Here is a 16,273-nt window from a genome sequence, read left to right on the forward strand (position 1 = left end):
CATGTAAGTTAGAAAGTGTGCACCCCTATTCGCACACACGGAATGATTACGCAAGGCTAGGCGACAAAATAGGCAGCAGACAGAATTAGCGATAACATTCGAGAAAAATCAAAGCCCTTTTCTTAAAGAAAGATGGTTGAACGCAAAGCTTTCTCCCATGCAAACTGAATCAAAGTCCAAAGCCAACGACCACGCAATGAACCCAAGAAATGCTAAACGACCCGATGCAATGCATATGTGATTTGAATGCTTGCTTAGGATGCTTAGGATTGTATTTTTTGAAGAGTGGAAGTTGAATGAAGACACATATCGTTAAGTTGCATAGCCTTTATTTTAGATCATGTAGTTGTTGCTTTACACACACACACCCAAACTTTCACATATGACTCTACACTTGCACAGTATTGCCTTGTGATCACTGTGGTAGACGGTCACAGGCTCTGCCGTTGGCGATACACGGGATCGGCCTTACAGGCACGATCGTGCCTACGTTCGCGTACAGCAGCCTCTTCTGCCATGCGCTGCACCCGCGGCCTACCCATGGTGATGGCCGGGAATGCAATGCAGATATATACGCGTCGTGCGCCACCTATAGAGGCGCCACTGATGGCCACCTAGAGGGTGGCGTCGACTGTAGCCACGGGAGACCGTAGCTGCCGACAGCACTTTGCAAGCAGGGATGGCTGAAGGTCGCGGTTGCGATTTCCCCTTCGTTCAGGTGCAAGACAGTTACTTCTGCGGTGACAGCTGCAGGAAAGGTGCGGGCCTCTATGAAAGTGGACATGTGCATGATGTTAAAGGAATTTGGGACAATCCAGTCTAGAGCACTGCACGGGCCCGGGCGGGCCCGCGGGCCGGGCCGGGCCGTCCGACTTGTTTTCTCGGCGGGCTCGGGCCGGGCCCGGGCTTATAGCCGCGGGCCCGGGCCGGGCTCGGGCTTGAGGCCACGTGCCCGGGCCGGGCTCAGGCCACGGGCCCGGGCCAGACTCGGGCCCGCTCATTGAAGGGCCTAAGTAGGCCTTCGAGCACACGCGACCGTTATGCATTGCATGGTTCAATGCATTCTGTGCCAAGCTGAAGTGACACGTGCAAGATGACTGTCATCATCATCATCAGTCTATATTTATGTCCACTGCAGGACGAAGGCCTCTCCCTGCGATCTCCAATTAACCTTGTCTTGCGCTAGCTGATTCCAATTTGCGCCTGCGAATTTCCTAACTTCATCACCCCACCTAGTTTTCTGTCGTCCTGGACTGCGCTTCCCTTCTCTTGGTATCCATTCTGCAGCTCTAATGGTTCATCGGTTATCCATCCTAAGCATTACATGGCCTGCCCAGCTCCATTTTTTCCGCTCAATGTCAATTAGAATATCGGTTATCCCCGTTCGTTCTCAGATCCACACCGCTCTCTTGACTGTATATCTTATCAGATGACTATATCTTATCAAAGAAAATAGTAAAACAGATGAAGTTCTCATTTTTAATAGCGGAGCTGTTTCAGCCGGGCCTAATGTGTCCACTGAATCCAAAAATGTGGGCCGATCCTGGCAGCAATGCAGAAAGGGTCCAAGCGCAATGGGCACGTACACCTGTGAACTAGCAAAGCTGAGGCTGGATAAGTCTAGCTAAGAATAGTGGGGACTAATTGCCTATAGATAGGCAATTGATAGCCAATCAATAGCTAGTCGATAATCGATCAATAATCAATAAATTCCCGAAAATGCTGGGGATGACTTGGTAGTGCTTAGCCTAGCCCAAATACGTGGCCAATACCTTACGATAGCCAATCGGCAGCCAATCAATAGCTAATAGATAATGGATCAATAATCAATAAATTCCGATAACTTGGTAGTGCTTAGCCTATCCTAAATACGTGGCCAATATCTTGCAATAGACAATCAATAGCCAATCAATAGCTAATCGATAATCAATCAATAATAAATTAATTCCGATAAATGCTGGGGATGACTTGGTAGTGCTTAGTCTAGTCCAAAAGCCAGGACTAGCTAGGTGCCCATCATCTCCGCTGTCTCTTTAGCATTGCACAGCCAGTGCAAGCTACGCTAATTTGTTTTTTCCTTTTCCGCAAAAACGAACATTGTTTCCGCGTAAGGAAAAATAAATTATACAAAGAACCACTCCTCAAACCATTTCCATTTTACCGCTTTTGCGATCGCACTATTACCAGTGTCGATCATATGGCATTATTTTAGCGCTAAGGCCAGTTACTTTTTGCTTCAATGCATAAAACAGCGTTTTCCTCAAAAAGTTAATTGGAACGCCCATGAATTTTGCCGGGCATATTGAAAATTAATATCTCGAAACTGGTTCAGTCCTGAGAATTCGTTCCAAGTGGATACGCCTTGCGAACTCAGCGGCTATAATTCGTAGATTGAAAGATGTGCCGTAAAATAATTAAAAAGTTAATTCGCATAATTATGTTAAATATTCAAGTAGGCGTTTTTACCATCCATTAGGCCATCCATGTCAGAATTAGCTTGTAACTACAAAAAACAATTAGCCTCCTTAGAGCGTCGTCGCATAGATGCATCTTACGTAGGCCTGCAATGTCTCTTATTGTTTTAGAGCTCTATTTGCCTGTGGTTTGCTACGTTGCATCGGAGGGCACGGTAGCAGTGTTTTGCGGGCGAGCATTTTCTCAGCCATCCGTGATAACGATTTTGTCTTACGCTTAACATGCACAAAAACTATTTTTTGTCTTTCATGGGTCACAATTGCGCTGCATGCTTTTAATGTTATTTTTCATTTATTTTAGGGGAGGGGGGGCATGTACGCCCATCATTTTATTAAGCCGAGCACATGTCGAGTTTAGTGTGTAATTAGAGAGTTTTAGAATAGGAGCCCCAAACGTTTTGGGGCCCCAAAGAAATAGCGTCGACACCACTAACTGCATTTGGGTTTTGCGTTGGGCACGCTATTTCGCCGATTTAGCGGGAGCCCCAAAAGCAGCCCCAAAAGTTTTGCGTCAACAAACATGGCGGCACCCATCGAAGCGGCGGCTCTCCGAGTACCAAACTCGGCTTGATTCGTAGTAACGCGTGAAGTTCGTAAGGTAGGAGAAGTGACTGCGGTTATCGCTGTCTCTCAACTAACGTGTGTAATGAAGATTGATTCATTAGACGCCGCTGATTCTGAATTCTATTGTCGATTTCATGGCACGTAGGCCTAATGTGGATTAGCTTGGCTGGTGATGGCACGTCAATTTGGTTACTCAAAATTAGGCGCAATAAATCGCTTGCTGCTAATAGAATAACATCTTAATTGCAATTAAATGCAAAACCACGAAAGTCAAAATTACTCTTCCTATCATAAAATGGTATAGTTTATTTTAATATTTATAATAGTTTTTCTTTAACACCGTAGTGGTGCTGCAAGCTCAAGACGCTATTCGCACACACAAAGCCCTATTCTAAAACTCATCACTCTTGCATGCCCCAACGCTAACACCTGCAAAGCTCTTTGGGGCCCCAAACATTTGGGTCCCCTATTCTAAAACTCTCTATTATTCGAACCATTGTAGATTATAAAAAAGGTGAAGGGCGAAGAAGCATATGTGTGCAACTATTACCAGATATCTGATAGCAGAACTCATATTGCTGCATCACGTTCGTCCTGTCCAAATCCTCCGTTGACGCTCCTCACGAACACGAACCTAATTGAAGTAGATGTAGATGGTGTCCCGTTGACGGCATTGATTGATACTGGAGCCCAAGTGTCTATAATGAGCGCTAACCTATGTCGTCGCCTCAAAAAAGTTCTTACGCCTGCCGTCACTCGAGCCGTACGCGTCGCCAATGGCGCCACTGTTGCCGTCTGTGGTATGTGCACTGCTCGCGTAGGAATTGCTGGCCGCCAAGTTCCCGTCCTGTTCTCCGTGCTGACCAGTTGCCCTCATGACCTAATCTTCGGGCTCGACTTTCTGACGACGCATTCTGCCCTCATCGACTGTTCCACCGGTACGCTGTGCCTCGAGCTTCCTCTTGTTTCCGACGTTCGCCCCGAACAACCGCACACCCTATGCACTACAGCGTTTGTTCGGTTACCTCCAAAAGCCCTAACCTTTCGTCGAATTGGCCTCAACGGCAACCGTGCCTGATTGCGACTATGTCGTCGCCCCTATTCGTGATGTCCTCCTGGCGCGCGACATCTCTGTGCCACACTCCGTCGTTACCCTTGCCTCTAATCGGATGTGTCTCCCCATTGTCAATTTTGGCTTGTCGAAGCAAGTGTTACCTGAAGGCATAGCGGTGGCCACGCTCCGGTCAGTGACAGACAACCACGTCACTGCTTTTGCAGCCGACGCGTCTCCAGATCCCCCTGATTACCCGCAGGATGCCTTGAACCTCGACGGCCCATTACGTCCCATGGTCGCTCCGGACCTCGCCCCTGGCCAAGCAGCCACCCTATATCGCCTTTTGCTTTCCTATCGCGACATATTTGACACTGACAATCGCCCACTTGGTCAGACGTCCCTTGTTAAGCATCGGATAAACACTGGTGATGCTGTTCCCATTCATCGCCGACCGTATCACGTGTCCACGGCAGAGCGGCAAGTTATTCAGCAGGAAGTCAACAAGATGCTCGCCAAAGGCATTGTTGAGCCCTCGTCGAGCCCTTGGGCGTCGCCGGTGGTGCTCGTCAAAAAGAAAGATGGCACGTGGCGTTTCTGTGTTGATTACCGCCACCTAAACCGAATCCCTAAAAAGGACGTTTACCCGTTACCACGAATTGACGATCGCTCTTGATTGTCTTCACGGTGCCAAATACTTTTCGTCCATTGACCTTCGATCTGGTTATTGGCAGATTTCCGTCCATGAGCAAGACCAAGAAAAGACCACTTCCGTCACTCCAGATGGCCTCTACCAATTTAAGGTTATGCCGTTTGGTTTATGCAATGCCCCCACCACGTTCGAACGGATGATGGACTCTCTGCTTCAAGGTTTCAAATGGTCAACTTGCCTTTGTTACCTCGACGACGTTCTTGTGTTTTCTCCTACATTTGAGATGCACCTTGAGCGCGTCTCAGCTATACTTGACGTCTTCCGCAAAGCTGGGCTCCAATTAAACTCATCGAAGTGTCACTTCGGGCGCCCACAGATTACAGTGCTCGGCCATCTCTTCGATGCTTCCGGAGTACAACCCGACCCGGAGAAGGTTCGAGCAGTAATGGCTTTCCCTGTACCTCAGTCTGTCAAAGACGTGTGGGCTCTGCTCTTATTTCAGATGGTTTGTGAAAGATTTCGCAGCAATCGCTCGACCACTCACTGACCTTCTGAAGAAAGACGTGCCTTTTACGTGGGGTTCCCCTCAGGCTGCCGCATTTTCACGCCTTATCACGATTCTGACCAATCCACCGATCTTGGCCCACTTTGACCCGTCCGCACCTACAGAGGTCCGAACCGATGGCAGTGGTTATGGGATCGGCGCAGTCTTAGCGCAACGACAACACGGACACGACCGCGTTATAGCCTACGCTAACCGGCTCCTGACAACTGCAGAGCGCAACTATTCGATTACCGAGCGCGAATGTCTTGCTCTCGTCTGGGCTGTTTCAAAGTTCCGCCCATATTTATATGGCAAGCCCTTCTCAGTAATCACAGACCATCATGCGCTGTGTTGGCTTTCGTCGCTCAAGGATCCTACTGGTAGGCTCGGTCGTTGGGCTCTCCAACTACAAGAATATCCCTACGCAGTGACGTACAAGTCGGGACGCCAACACCAGGACGCAGATTGCCTCTCTCGCTACCCAGTCCAAGACCCGACCTCTACGTCTGATACTGACACCGACGCCTGCGTTCTCTCTGTTTTTCCACTGGTCCATGTCGCCGACGAGGAGCGCCGTGACCCGTCCTTGCGTGTCATCATTGACCGCCTGGAATCGTCACTTGACGACAGCTCCCTTCGCTTATTCACACTTCAAGATGGCGTACTCTACCGTCACAACGTTCACCCCGACGGCCCAGCATTACTCCTTGTGATCCCTAAACACCTTCGCTCGGCTGTTCTCCACGAACTTCACGACCTCCCCACTGCCGGTCACCTCGGTGTGTCACGTACCTACGACCGGATCCGCCGACGCTTCTTTTGGCCAGGGCTTACTCGCTCCGTTCGAAGATACGTAGCTGCGTGTGAGAAATGCCAGCGACGCAAGACACCGTCGACGCTCCCTGCTGGGTACCTTCAACCAATTGACATTCCCGCGGAACCATTCTTTCGGGTTGGTTTAGATTTACTTGGTCCTTTTCCTCTTTCTACCTCTGGGAACAGGTGGATCGCTGTGGCCACAGATTACGCCACGTGCTACGCCATCACCCGAGCGCTCCTTACAAGCTGCGCCACTGATGTTGCCGATTTTCTTCTACGCGGCGTGATTTTATTACATGGAGCTCCGCGACAACTTCTCACAGACCGTGGCCGGACTTTCCTGTCAAAAGTTATCGCAGGACATCCTGCAGTCCTGTGCCACAAGGCACAAGCTATCCACGTCATACCATCCGCAAACGAATGGCCTCACGGAGCATCTTAATCGCACTCTCACAGACATGTTTGCGAAGTATGTGTCTTCCGACCACACTGACTGGGACCTCGCTCTACCGTTTGTCACCTTTGCGTATAATTCCTCGCGCCACGACACAGCCGGTTATTCGCCATTTTTCCTTCTGTTCGGCCGAGAACCAGCACTGCCCCTCGACACAAGCCTCCCTGTTCACGCAGCACCCACCAGTGAATATGCACTCGACGTCGTGGCCCGCGCTGCCCACGCAAGGGAAATTGCCCGTGGCCGCCTTCTGCACTCCCAAGAGAGTCAACGGCGTTTGTACGACCAGCGACACCGCGACCTGCACTTCCCGCCTGGTTCTTTGGTGCTTCTATGGTCTCCGTCGCGTCAGGTCGGCCTGTCAGAAAAACTGCTGTCTCGTTACACAGGCCCCTACCGAGTGATTCGTGCCGTGACTCCCGTCACCTACGAGATCGCCCCTGACGCCCTATCTGCTTCCCAGTCCAGCGATATCGTGCACGTTACACGACTGAAGCAGTATCCCCCTCCTAGTGATGACATTTAGACGCTCCGGGACGTCGCTTCTGCCGCCGGGGGATTATGCTACACGCGTGTGGTATTTGGTTGTTTGAACGAGGCGCGCGGGCGCCTAGACGAAGAAGACGAACTGCTCTGCGCTCTCGAGCTATCGGCTGATCTGGCCATGCGCTGCAGCTATCATTTGTAAATATACTTGTAAATAGTCTCCTGTACTTAAAGCTTAAGTTGTGTTCGGGCTAAGTGCGATGGTAGTTGTACAAAACAGCTAGCATATGGAAGGAAATAATATAACTGCCTTGGTCACCCTAAAAACATTTTTGCTTTCTTGGCAGGCAGACATTTTGCTGCAAGATGCACTCTGCACCTGCAAGGCAGGTAAAGGTGGACGGTGCAAGCACATTGCTGCCGTTGTCCATTACATCAACAACGAAGAAAACAGATCATGCACAACTGGGCCAAGGCTCTGGGGCAAGCCTTGTGCATGCACTTGCAACGTACAAGAAGGGATCGTGTTTGGATGGCTTCCTCGGCAAGGCAGTGGAAGATGTTGTGCAACTGCCACCAGACGTGCCACCTAGTCAGGATGCAACTGTGTTAGCCGAACTACTTGATGGTTTGTGGGACCACTGACTGCTCGCTTGTAACAGCCATAAAACATGAGCTATCAGTGACAATTCCTAAATATGCTGAACAAGAAGTTCTGGTACGTGAGGAACAGATTGTAAAGGGGCATTTCCGTTTTTCTGAACTGCACCGTGGAAATGGCACGCAGTACAACATAGACGAGGAGATGTGCTCTTACATGGCAAACATTGTGATGACTGCCGAAGAAATAGCAGACACAGAAAAGAAAACACGGGACCCAGGTCGAGACATGATGCACTGGAAAGAAATGAGAGCCAGCCGCATATCAGCAAGTATCCAGCCTCGCGACATTTTGCATTCCCGGAAAGCACCTAACGTACTGGCGGAAAGCTTCCTTTCTGCCTAATCATTTTACTCACAAGCAACAGCTTATGGAATAGCCCTTGAAGACGAAGCCATTTCTTGTTTTGTGAAGAGCACGGGGGCTGAAATTAGGAAATGTGGGCTTCATATAATGCTGGAGCAGCCATGGCTTTGTTGCACACCAAACGCAGTAGTTTTGCAAGGCTACACATTGTCACTACTGGAAGTGAAGTGTCCCTATTCGTGCAAGAACAAAGCAATTGTTGAAAGCAATGCAGCCGTGTCAAATGTTTTATATTTGGTGTTCTGGTAAAGTCATCGCACAAGTACTACACACAAGTGCAGACATCACTATACGTTCTTGGCCTCAACAAGTGCTTTTTCTACGTCTATTCACGGGCCCAACAGATCTGCATTGAAGTGCCACTTGACAACAACTTTATTGCACAGGCCATCCCCCGACTTGAGCAATTCTACTTGAAGCACTTTTTACCAGTGTTAACTCAAAGGATGGTGAAAACTTCCAGTTAAATTTTCATACATACACAAGGTAGATCATACAGTTCCAGGTGCTTTAAACACCAAAGTGTAAATTGTGTCAGTTCGTCCATCAAGTCCTTTCCAGATGAAGACAAACCTTTACATTTACATCGTCAAAGGCTAAGCGTGATCTGTATAATGCCGCTGCATTAAAAAGGAACGTCATATGTAAGCATCCGATTCATTGGAGCCATCAAAAGAATGAAAGGGAACGACTTACTGGAGTCAGCTACTGTAACTGCTACTGTACTTAACTTTTATGGACAATTTCACATGGTAAATTCTAAGGTATCTCTGTATTCAAGCTACTCCTTAGCCTTCCCCTGGCAACACCATAGACTTTCAGCTCTTTTTTGTGAATATTTATTGGCAAAATTTTCCCAATAGCCAGGTGCTGTAGCAGCTACAGCAGCTGACACCAGTAAGTTGTTCTCTCTCTATTGATGAGCTCTGCATTCTTGACACTTAAATGCCATGCTTTTTAACTCAGTACTATTATACATCAAACTTGAGTGTTCGAAACAACATGTAAGAAGGCATGTCCTGGGTGGTAACCACACGAAAAGTGAAGGCTGAGGAAACCACTTATACACTCAGTTTTAGTCTCAAAACCACGTGGAGCATGTGTTTGCCATGCTGTGGTGAAGCCCAAATGCTTTTCTGCATTCATGGCTTGTGGCGCGACCTTGTTTCATTTTTCTCAGTGTTAAGGGCAAGTGAGTCCTTGCTTTCTTCCAGCACAATAATGCTACTACATTGCCTATCATTACAGATGCATTAAAGTTTGCAAAAAGGTTGTGCACTGTTTTGTGTCATATTTTCACATTTCTGTGTCATTGAAGCCTATCTGTGTACATGGGTACACATAGGTGGATGATGCCAATTTCTACTACAAAATAAGAAGTGGCATCAGCAAGGGCAACACAAAGCGCACAAAATCTGATTAAACACTATAGCAGGAAAAATGAGAAACTTCAAGAGAAATAGGCACAGCTCTATCAAAAATTGTTACACAGCCTTCAGATCAAAACAAATTTATTTTTTTCACTTACTGCACTTCAAACTTTGTCACATTACTGGTTGGTCGACTTTTACATTGATGTGAAAATTATAATAAATTGTGTTCCATTGACATAACTTGCTAAGTTGTATAAATGCATGCACATTTATGTGCACTACCACATGCACAACCATGAACAAGGCAGCATAATGAGAAGATGAAACAAATGAAGTTCAGAGTTGTTGCACTTCTGCATACATTACAAATGGTCTTCACAAACATTTACAGAGTTCGTTAAATCTGTTACTGAAATATTGCAAAAACAATGCCAACTCACAGTGGGCAAAAAGTGATACAACTTACAAAAATGCGCAAGGTGAATAGCCAAGCACGCTCGAACACAAATGCTACAAACTAGTTTCATGCACATACTCTACATAATGAATCACTTCAACCTGGTGACCACGTATTTTGCACGATAAACGTGCTCACAAACACTGAATAATTAGGATAAAGAAGCATGTTATAGCTTGCAGCTTCATGCACCAGTGGTAAACATGCAGCAATCCACGGTAGTACTACAGCTTAGTTTTCCAAATGTGCACACATAAGACTAAGGCCCGCATAAAAAAGTATGGCATAAGATTAAGGCCAGTATTCACAAATCATCCTAGAATTGAAATGCCCTCCTAGCAAAGAAAATCCTCTTTGAAACTGAAATTTAGGGAACTTCGAGGCGCAGTGGAGTGTTTCTTTCCCTCTGTGGAGTCAAGATGTAGCACTGAGTAAGAGAGCATTTACAATTATGGGCCGAAAGTACCTTTCTTTTTCTGGCAGAATGGATATGTACAAGGCACTATTATAGATGCCATGCTATGATTTCCTTGCATGCCCACTAATCTTTGTCCTTAATAATTGGAGCCTGCAAATTTGCCAGCACTACACACATGTCGAGGATTTTGCCAATGTGAGAAAGCAGATCAGCAGACAGTCTTTCTGACAATATTCTGAAAAGCTTCATGTGCTGTATGCACCTCTCAAAATGTATCCTTGCACTTGCAATCTTGTAGGTGCTGAGAACCTCCTCAGGTGTAAAAGGCTCATTTGGTCATGCAAAGATTGGCATCTGAAATTAAACTCCTCGCTCCACAAGAGCACTCCTGATTTGAGGAAAGCCCTTGTCAGCGAGCACAATGTCCCCTAACTCAAACATGTGCAATATGCCACAGTCAGATGTGATAAGAGAGTCGGTGGCACGGCCCCCATAAGACCTTGATATATAGCTTATGATGCCACTTGGAGTTATTCCTACAATACATGAGCACTTTCTCATGGGCAGTGCTTGGCGCCGCACAGGGTACTTCTGTGCAGTCAATGATAACCCTGCAGTTCACATAGTCGGACTTGAAGCAGCTGGGCATGATCAGCTGTGTGGTTGACCGTGATGGCCAGTAAATTACTGGCCGCATTTTTGCATGGAGAGTGGAAAGGATGAGCAGAAAATGCCTTGAACATGTGGTTCTGTGCAACCCAAAAAACACTGCCAAGGACGAGTAGGACAAGTTTAGTTTTAGCTTCATCAAAAAAGGAAGCAATTTGTTTGAAACACTGGTGGTGTCCTCATTCCCCTGTACATTGAGCGCCTGAACTACAAGACATAGCAGCTTTGTAAAAACACTCAGTGAAACCCCAGCAATACACTTTAAAATATCTGAAGCTTTTTCACTGGGGCAGGATGAAACACTCACATAACCACAGAAGCCAGGGCTTGAGGTCGTGTGGTCAACGTTGATAGGATCACATGCAGCGTCCTTGACATCGTAGGATGTTCCCCATGATGCATCCTTGCTTTCCTTCTTGCGGGGAAGAACCTACAGCAGATGTTAGCGAATGAACACACAGAACAGTCTTAAAAACACTCGACAAGGGTAGTGATGGGGGCTTTTTAGTGATTCATGAGGAACACTTTTGATGCAGCGCGAAACGTAACAGGACACAAGAAGGCACAAGTAAAAAGACAACACACAGCGCTGTGCGTTGTCTTTTTACTTGTGCCTTCTTGTGTTTTGTTACGTTTCGCGCTGCATCAAAAGTTAAAAACACTATTTGCCCAAACATTGCTGCATGACTGAGAAAGACGTGGTCTGGACAAATTATATCAACGTGACAAGAAAGTGGATCTTGGAACAGTGATACTTCAAGACAATCAATCAATGGCAAATTAAAGTAATGGAGTGAAATTGAAGGAAAATGGTGTAGCCAGGCGAGGCAGAAAATTTCATGTTGAGATAAAATGAGAAAATCTCTGGGCATGGGTTGTAGTCTCACTGCAAAAATTCATTCTGCAGTCGACAGGATATAAGGTAATGTTTGACTATGACGGTAGTCATTTATTCTTTTGTTAAGCAGTTCTAGCATCATGGTAAAATGCTGACTACTGCAAACAATGCACTGAAAAGCCCATCCTCCTAAAGTGACTAAAAAAACATAGCTTCATTCACTTTAAACAAGCACACGCAAGATCAAATGTGTACAAGCCACTCTAGTAAGCCTCATCCTACCTGTGTCTCAGCTTCGCATTCTTTTAAACAACAAAAGAAGAGGCTCGGCATATCCACCTCCGAGAACCATGTGCAAGGGTCTGTCTGCGTTCCTACCTGCATAAATTTAAACCACAGTGGGGTTACCTTCTTGCCATTTCTCCTTTCAACTTTGTTTTTGCACTATGCAAAGCAACAGCAGCATAGCCATCACTTGTCCAATTTTCCTCTCACACTACAAGCACTACTGAAGAAATGTTGAGTATAAATATGACGTTTTAAATTTGCCTGAACTTTCCTGAAACACGGAATTTCATGAGAGGGTTTTCCTGGTTGGCAGACACCTTAGAACTACTGCTGTGGACGGCTGTTACAAAATGTGTTGCATGGCCATAACAGGCAGGCACGGGGAGTTTCTGCATATCCACATGCATTTTTCATCTACACCGAGGCTGTGACATTTCTTTTTAGGTGCAGACCTTCTATCAGAGACAGAGAATGTAGCTGCTTTCAGCTCTTGTTTTGTTAAGAATAATCCTGAAAACGTTGAACATACTGGTAGCTGTAGGGTGTGTTCAAAAGCATTGTTATTGCTGTTAGCCACATTCAGATATGCTCAGCTCCTGGTAACACCATGGATGAACAACTGCCACTGTGATTTATTCAGCACTAAAGATTGTTCCTACTTAAGTAGCAGGGTCAGCTGCCAAAAATCTGTCTTAGCTTATAAGGTTACCTTAGAGGAATGCTTAAAAATTTATTTATAATAAAAGACTGCAAGGACATTGAGGTGAAAAGGCGGGTTTCTGTTGGTGGAAATAATCAGTTCGTAGTGAGTGCTTGTGTCAGTGGCGCACCGACGGGGGGGGGGGATTCGGGGGTTGTAACCCCCCCCTGAGGCCGACTTAACCCCCCCTTTTGTTTAGCCCCTTGTCTTTCCTTACTTATTTGAGTGCTGCAACTAAGATGTAAGACGCGCAATCGTCTGCACACTCGCAAAAAGCGCATTTTTTTTACAATTTCCCGTGAAGAAATCGAAATTAGTGCTGTTTAGATTGTATTGGCAAACTGTCAACCCCCCCCTGGCAGAGATCCTGGGTGCGCTACTGGCTTGTGTAACCTTTCTTGTGCATGGGTGCAGCTGTTCAAGTTGTGAATATTGCACTTTACAATAGCAAACAGTTCCAAGTCATAAAAAGCTTTATAAACTGCCCAGACAAAGGGAGCACAACCTATTTAACAATACCTACACTTGTGTGCACTGCAGTTGCACCACCCCATTCTTGGTCGTCAGGAACTGGCAACACACAGCTCCATGTGGCTTGTCCGTGCTTCTCATGTGACCGGAGCCTGCATGATATTATTGTTTAAGCAAAATGAACAAAGAACTAAAGAGACTGTGCTTGTTCGACATAAACAAGTCTATCCATATAAACAAGATGCGTACGTTGGCAGTGTTAGCAGGTGGCATTTATGTACCAGAAATGTAGCTAGAACAAGCTGCTAATGGGAGCAATTTTATGACGGCAAGAAGAGTTGTTCAGACCATTTATAATTCCATTATTAGAATATCATAATAACTGCTGTATTAGAATAAAGACACCAGAGTCCGAAAAGCTTAATTTAGAGCCACCAGATAACCTTGAATGGCACATGCAGCAATGCCACAAGTATAAATCCAAAAGTATCTTTAACATTCTCTTCAGCTAAGAAAGAAAGCATATGTCCACGCAAAACAAAACTTGTGCTGTACAGTACCTTGCTTGCAACATGAAGGACTTGTGGCTTTCATGCCTCTTCCGTTTCTGTTTATCCGTTACTGCTCTTAAAGAGTCTCCTTGGCTGACTCTGTAGTTAGTTATGATTGCCAATAGTTATGATGTATTGCATAGAACAGCTAAAAGGTGATCTATCAGGGAAAGAGAGAGAATAACGAGAGAAGGGAAGCAGACGAGTAGAGGGAACACACAAGATGCACGATACGGATAGCTGCAGAAGAATGTCCTGCAGTGGACTTAAGTGGGCTGGTCATGGATGATTTCCGCTACGCAAAGGAACACATTTAATTCCCTTATACTTACATTTTGCACTGTGCTTAGCATTTACCTTTCATACCTGTGTGCAGTAGCAACGTTGGTAGACCTGTACACAATTCGAAACAAGGTTGGTAGATAGGCAGGGCTTCTCGGATCGCTCGACTTCTCGCCATTTACAAAGTGACAGCTGCAAATCCTGGTGTGTCTGGTAGGCTGCCACGGAATGCCATCTGCACTAAATGAACCAATACACAAAAAATGCCCATCATAACACGCACGAATGCAAGCACACAGAATGTTACCAGGCATTGCACTCCTACGCCTCAAAATATATTAACAAATGATTAGAATTAGCACAGCGTGCACACGCAAAATGTATTCAGCTGTGAAACAAACATAGCACTCTGTGGTAACTGTGCTCAGACAGTAGGAAGCTGTGATGACTTCTCAAACATGAGGCGAATTTTTATGCGAGAATCTAACAACAGTACCATAACCATATGCCGCTGCTAACAGCATGTCTACATCTTTTCTAACACATTTTCCAAGCAACCACAGCAGCAGAGATATTCGCGAGCGAAAATAATGAAGCTGTTAAAGAAGCATTCGTCTAATCATTATGAAAAAACGCAGCGTGATTCCACCCCATTAAAACGAGGCGAGGCAATGACCTCATATTTAAAAAGAAATCAACAACAGTTATTCAAGAAGAAATTAGCAATGGTCCAACACGTCCGAAAGCACACATAAAATAGATCCAAAAACATAACTGCTGGTGTGATGATTTTACGGGCCCCATAAAACAAAAACAAAACAAAAATGCTTGAAAGGATGTTCAGCAGCTTTAACACGCAGCACAATGAACTCGTGCAGTTGTGCGCCCTAGCTAGAGTAACACGGTAAAGAAGTGGCAAGCAGCATTCAGAACCTGCGAAGTGCCTTTAGCCCACATGCTGCACCGCGGTCAAACCGAACCAAAATATGGGCAGGCCGTGATGACGTTCGTCGCTTGCCTGTGTCAACATGATCGAGTGCAACAAACAACGAGATGGGAAGTCGAAAGCATGATAACAAGAAGCGACGTATTAATGCAGAAAATTACGAAGGGGCTCACCTTTCCCGACGAACGGCGGCGATCCATTGTTTCTGTCGCTCCTGCTCATGAAGCCTCACGGGGAATGGGTAAAACCGCGTCCCCGGTGAGTTTTTGTAGGTGTTTGAGCACCCCACCACACAGCAATTGTTATTCGACATGCCCTGAAGTTTGGCCAACCCCACACATGCGACGGATATTGCTTATTTCACTACGTAAACGTGAACTAAGCGGAGACACACGAACAACGACGCAGAAAACTACGGTGGATGGCTGCTTACTCTCCCGTGCGTTATGAGCAAGGTCGCCACCAGTAGCGCTTCCGGCAGCGCGCACTACGCATATACAGTTCGTCTGGGTAGCGTGGCGTTGCAGTTCCCATTGTTCCTATCGGTACAACTGCGAATGTAAACTGTAGTGTTCTACGATACCTATGTCGTGCGTTGTTGTTCTATTGTGTGTGCAGTTGCGCAGATAGTTTCATTGTGTAAGTTGGCTTTCCTGCAGTGTGTTCTCGGCGCTCTTGGACAAATCAGTGAGACATCGAAAGCTTCGCTTTAAACTTCACATATAGAAAGGCATGTCATCGCTTAGCATGGCTTAGCGATAATGCTTAACATTTAGCCGGTGAAATGCGGTCATCGGGAAAAGGTAAACGAGTGCGCGCCTGTCAATTTTCTCACTCTCAAAAAACAAAAGCTGCCCAAAGCTTTATCACGCCTGTAAACTCCGCAATTAGTATGCGCTGTACGTTTGCGGGCTAAACAAAATTCATGCTTGTGGGAACATTTTCGTTATATCATGCAAAAAAGACGAGCGCTGGCATTATTTATGTGTTCGCCTTCACCTCGCTTTTCTCCCTCCTATGGTTGTTTACAGCAGCCCAATTTTTCGTTGTCGTTATCCAGCATGCACCCTACACTTTCTGTAAATTACATGTTTTGTGCCTGTTTCTTGCCTCAGTCCGCTGCATGGCCTGCTCTTTGAGTATACGCGCACTGCCTAAAATCTCTATATAGGAAAAGTACTGCCATCCTTTGATCAATGCCGCTTCTCT

General features: G+C 46.2%; 1 long non-coding RNA gene across 1 annotated transcript; it reads right to left on the minus strand.

Annotated features, from left to right (window-relative positions):
- Window positions 1-12,049: 12,049 nt before the first annotated feature.
- LOC125942771 (uncharacterized) lies at window positions 12,050-15,304 on the minus strand. The gene is made up of 4 exons (XR_007465345.1): window positions 15,238-15,304; window positions 14,194-14,358; window positions 13,334-13,437; window positions 12,050-12,200 (listed from the first exon to the last, which is right to left on the minus strand). It is a non-coding gene; the product is annotated as an uncharacterized LOC125942771 (long non-coding RNA).
- Between the last annotated feature and the right edge of the window lie 969 nt (window positions 15,305-16,273).

This window comes from Dermacentor silvarum, chromosome 1 (genome assembly GCF_013339745.2).
Source record: "Dermacentor silvarum isolate Dsil-2018 chromosome 1, BIME_Dsil_1.4, whole genome shotgun sequence".
NCBI lineage: Eukaryota > Metazoa > Arthropoda > Arachnida > Ixodida > Ixodidae > Dermacentor > Dermacentor silvarum.